The following is a 6,000-nucleotide window of genomic DNA, read 5'->3' as shown; positions in this document are numbered from 1 at the left end:
TTTAGCTTGCAGAATATCAGTTGCAGCTGACAATGGCTTCAATGAAGCTGAGGTAGCTCCTCAAGAAAACCATTTCAGTACCAGTTATCAGTTCTAGTCCTGTTTTGTTGTTGACATTCTCATGTCTTCTCCATTCCAATTGCAACCAGTCAACTGAGGCTAAGTAATCTGAAACCCACCTTGTGCAGGTTGAATGTAAGACCAACTACCTCTTCAATAACATCTGCTTGTTTGGTACTCAGATTGACTGCATTGTTAAGAACTTGTAATTTCCCCATGGCCCTGTCAAACATTCACTTGTAGCATAAATCTTTTCATGTTTCAAGGCTGTCAACAGTTGATACAAGATCGAGTGTGTGATTGACATATCTCTTGTGCTTGTGAAACCAGTTGGAGTCAATGTCATCAGCGCATGATTCACCTTTGGCTGCATCAAACGGAGATCCAACATCAGCAGCTTCGACCACCTCTGACTTGGAAAGTGACTTGCTGTTGGACTCTGTTGAGCATGAACTGCCATTCTTTTCACTGCCACCAGCACAAACGTCATTCAGAAGATGCAAGGCTTTTGTAATATTTGCTGTATTGTCAGTAACGCAGCAGATGATCATAGTTGTTATGTGGAATTCCGTGAACAGTTCAGCCATCATTTAAGCAATCTTTTCTCCAGTGTGGGAATGTTTAAACCTTTGAACAGCCAAAGCATAGGAATGCACAATAGTGTCTCCTTGTGCATGTAATGAACATTCCAAGAAAACTGCATTTATGGCTGCTCCAAAGATCTCCTGTTACAGAAACATATTCCACCTCTTATAATTCTATAATAAGCAAGTTCTCATGAATGTCATACTTTGTTGAATTGTTGCAAGTAAAGAATGACATGGGGACAGGCACCTGCAGTAACCGCGGGGACGGGGGCCTGAGGGGATGAGGCGGAGACAGCGGTAGATCCTGCAGGGATGGGGACAGAGCCTGTGGGGATGGGGACGAACTTTGTCCCTGTGTTATTCTCTACTTTGAAGCCTGTTAATGAACTGGACCGTTATTATGTTTGAGTGATTCAGACAATGATATTTTGATTTTTTTTTTTTTTTTAAACAAGCAAATATGCTGGCCACAACTGGCAAAATTTGCATGGGGGATCCTGTACATTCCTGCTACCAGCACATCTTCTGAGAAGGCATCTTCTATTGCAGGAAGGACTGTGGAAGACAGGAGAGCTAGACTGAATCCTGAACTTGTTGATGACTTATTCATCCACAGATTAAAAAATCATAACAGTGCTTTATAGGGCATATTTCTCCCCCCATAAGGCATGCAGAGCGGGTTGTATTTTGTACCCCTGACATTTTAACAGGGTGGATCAGGATTCCTTAGGGTAGTAGAAGTCAGTTATTGGGGTTGAAAGGGTGGTGGATGGGGGGGTTATTATACTTACTCATTGCTATTATTATGTATTTATTTGTGATTTATAAACAATAGTTCCACGGCATATTGTTCAATTCTATACTTTAATAAAAAGATTTAAATATAAAATCATAAGTGTTCAAGGCTTCAACAGATGAGGACAGAGCCTGCGGGGATGGTGGAGACAGGGACAGAACCTGCGGGGATGGATTCAGAGCCTGCGGGGATGGGGTGGGGATGGAGACAGAACCACAAGGACAGGTCTGGGATGGGGACAAACTTTGTCTCCTTGTCATTCTCTAGTTGCAAACAGCATTATATCTTTTGCAATCATTAACAAGATTTCATGACCAAACTGTTTCTGTGAAATAGTTCCTTGTTGAGAGCTGTTGAGTGGAACTTGGATAGGTATTTTCAATGGTGGCTCTTGTTGCTTGGATTGATCACCTCCTTCAGTACTCTATGAGGCATATTTTCAAAGCACTTTGGGAGGCTAAGTGCTTTGAAAATGAGCCTCCAAGTCTTGCCATTCTTTGTTGCCACTGTTGAGTGCATGGCCTTGAACCTTGCATGATGACTAGGATGTAGTAACTGTTTTACTGCAATGTTTTGCACATAAGGTAATTTATGGAAGTTAGACTAGCATGGATTTTTGTGTTTATAATCATTTTTTTCCTTTGAGATTCAGTTAAATGCACAGTTTTATGCTAAACAAGATACTTGAAGTGGCATTTTCAATATGACGTCCAAGTCAAAATTTGGAAGTTTTGCTAAAAATGTCCAAACTTCAAGTGGGGAATATAGCCATTTTCAAAATAGAAAAACGTCTTTTTCTTTCGAAAAAGGCTATTTGCTAGATGTTTTTCTGCACTGTGCGTCTATCTTTTTGATCCATTTAAAAAAAAAATGTTCAAGTGAAAAATACACAAAATCAAGCTATTGGGATGTAGGAGAAATCAGCATTCTTAGTAGACTGGCCACACAGACATCCCAGAAGAGCAATGGGGCATCATAGGGGGCACTGCAGTGGGCTTCAAATAAATGCTCCCAAGTACACATCTCACTGCTGCTGCCTTATATTGACTGCTTAGTCCCCCCCCCCAAAACCATCCAAAACCCACCTCCCAAAACTACACCACTACAATAGCCCTTATGGATGAAGGGGGCACCTATATGTGGGTACAGTGGGTTTCTGGTGAGTTGTGGAGGGCTCACAGTTTCCATCACAAGTGTAACAGGTAGGGGGATGTATGTACCTGGGTCCACCTGTCTGCACTGCACCCACCAGTATACTACTCCAAGGACCTGCATACTGCTCTAATGGACCTGAGTATTACACCTGAGGCTGGCATAGAAGCTGGTAAATAATGTCTTTATCACATTTTGTTTTTGGGGGGGGGGGGGTGGAAGGAGGCTATTGACCACTAGAGGAGTAAGGGGAGGGCATCCCTGATTTCTTCCAGTTGTCTTCTGGTCATTTATGCCACCTTTTTGTGCCTTATTCGTTATAAAAACAGGTCTAGCTCAAAATGTCTTAGTTTAAGTCCTGGACGGATTTGTTTTGTTCCATTATGGCTGAAAACCATCCAAGGGTCATATCCCACCCTTAATATGCCCCTGACATGCCCCCTTGTGATTTGAATGCACTTTGACGAACTTCATAGAAAAACGTCTAAAAATTGGTTTTGAAAATACCGATTTAGACGGTTTTGTGAGAAAAATGTCCAACTGCAGATGTACACTTTTTGGACATTTTTCTCTTTTGAAAATGAACCCCATAGTGTATGGTTTCTAGAATCAGATGTAAATAGACCCCTGATGCAGGCCTTAGTGCCGAAACATGGTCCATGTCCGGTTGTTGTGATTTTGAACAAAGGATCTTCTGTCACCCATTGTCTACTTTGCTGTTCCTAGATTATTGTGACGCCTTATTTAATGGGTCGAAGACTATTTATTTATTTATTGCATTTGTATCCCACATTTTCTCACTGTATGGCAGGTTCAATGTGGCTTACATATTGCTAAAAAGGCGGTTACAAAATTTAGGTTTGTAGAAGTCTAGTACATAATAAGAAGTACAATAAACACTTAGGTTGATATATTAGCATATTGTGAGAGAGGTTAATATTATTGTTTTCCATTTCTGAACTTTTCCTGATGTATGGTGGTGTGGGATTAGGCAGCTCCAGGGGGGAAAGACTTCTTGAAAAAATGTGTTTTCTGTGTTTTTTTTTTCTGAATTGTAGGTAGTTTTCTGTGAGTTTCAGGTCTTTGGGTAGTGAGTTCCAAAGTTGTGTGCCTATAATCGAGAGGCTGGCGGCATGTGAAGATTTGTATTTTATACCTTTGCAATTGGGGTAGTGAAGGGTTAGGTAGGTTCTTGCTGTTCTCGTCATTTTTCTTATTGGTAGATTGATAAGTTCCGTCATGTAATCTGGTGCAAGTCAGTAGATGATTCTGTGGACTATTGTGCATATTTTGAATGTTATGCAAGCATTAATAGGAAGCCAATGTAAGCTTCTTAGGAGGGGATTTGCGCTTTTGAAGCGTGTTTTTCTAAAGATGAGTCTGACAGCCATGTTTTGTGCTGTCTGTAGTTTTCTTATGATTTGAACTTTGCAGCCTACGTAAATACTTTTGCAGTAGTCTACATGGGTTAGCACCATGGTTTGGATCATGTTGTGGAATGAATCCCTGGGAAAGTAAGGTTTTATACATTTGAGCTTCCACATAGTGTGGAACATTTTCTTGGTTGTGTTCTTAGCTTGGCTTTCTAGCGTTAGGTTGCGGTTAATTGTTATGCCTAAGATTTTCAAGTGATCTGAGATTATTACAATAAAGTCTATAGAATGTGCAGAATACAGCTGTCAAACATGCCTTTTAAACATGAAACCTTATTTTTCCCTTTTTGATGGATAAATATTGGCTTTCAGTTAGTTATAGCATAAAATTTAAAATTCTTGCACTGACACACAGACTACTTCATACTGGATTGGCAATCTATCTTGTCAACATACTGATCCCATATGTTCCACCACAAACACAGGAGTCCCTGAATGAGACACTGTTACCATTCATGACTTGAACGTGATCTGATAGTACCTGCAGCTCAGCAGTTTATATTTCTACATTACATTACATTAAAAGATCTTTTAATCCGCAGTTACCATTCAGGTTCAAAGCGGCTAACAATACGAACAACTAAACAGTAACTAGGAATTATATCAAAAAAGTTTTCAATATTTTTGTAAAGCGAAGATAATCTGTAGTTCCCTATAGATAAAGGAAGAGCATTCCAGATTAGTTCAACCTGATAGGATAATGAATTGCCTAACAATTTATGAGATTTTATGGATTTCGACTATGGAAATCCCAGCAGTAATTTCCCTCATATTTCAGCATCATTATTGTAGAATTCTATTCCTCACTATCTCCATGCTGAGTCCTCGCATATTAGTTTTAAGGTGGATTGAAAAGCTTTTTTTTCAGGCATTTGGGAGCTGATTGGTATCTGGACTGGAGGTGATGGTTGTGAGCAGAATGTGGCATATTTTTCTCTTATAGGTAGTCCTTCACTCTATTTTCTGCTATGTTTTTTTTTTCAATCCAAGATCTTTGTATTGCATTGTAAACTCTTTTGCTGCTTTTTGGCAAAGAGTGGTATAGAAAGTCTTGAATAAAGATAAACAGATAGAATGTTGGGTATCATTAGGAAAGGGATGGAAAACAAAAATGAGGATATTATTCTGCCATTGTATCAATCCATGGTGCGACCGCATCTCGAGTATTGTGTGCAATTCTGATTGCCGCACCTCAAAAAAGATATAGTGGAATTAGAAAAGGTGCAGAGAAGGGCAACAAAGATGATACAGGGGATGGGACAACTTCCCTATGAGGAAAGGCTGAAGAGGCTGGGGCTCTTCAGCTTGGAGAAAAGGCGGCTGAGGGGAGATATGATAGAGGTCTATAAGATAATGAGTGGAATGGAACGGGTCGATGTGGAACGTCTGTTTACGCTTTCCAAAAATACTAGGACAAGGGGGCATGCGTTGAAGCTGCAGTGTAGTAAATTTAAAATGAATCGGAGGAAATGTTTCTTCACTCAACGCATAGTTAGACTCTGGAATTCGTTGCCGGAAAAAGTGGTTAAGGCGGTTGACTTAGCAGACTTTAAAAAAGGGTTGGACGGCTTCCTGGAGGAAAAGGCCATAGAATGTTATTGAATGGACGTGGGAAAAATCCACTATTTCTAGGATGGGCGGGACAAATTGTTTGTTCTTTTGGCCGCTGTCGGAGACAGGGTGCTGGGCTCGATGGACCCTTGGTCTGTCCCAGCCTGGCGATGTATTTGTATGTACTTATGTACATATCCAAATGATTCTGAGTCACCAAAAATTGTTTTAAAAGCCCAGGAATTGAGTGAAATTCACATTTATTTGTTCTAAAACAATTCACGGTTTTTGAGCCCATCCTTCTCTCACAGATACTCTTAACCCTTCAAGCCCAAATAATCATCCTTACAAAAGCTTGCAGGGCCATCCTTATATGGCAAGGTGACCTGCCTGGTACTCCCTAATAGCCACAGCATCTGCA

This window comes from Microcaecilia unicolor, chromosome 2 (assembly GCF_901765095.1).
Source record: "Microcaecilia unicolor chromosome 2, aMicUni1.1, whole genome shotgun sequence".
In the NCBI taxonomy this organism is placed as follows: domain Eukaryota; kingdom Metazoa; phylum Chordata; class Amphibia; order Gymnophiona; family Siphonopidae; genus Microcaecilia; species Microcaecilia unicolor.
Note: the sequence above shows the minus strand (reverse complement) of the source record.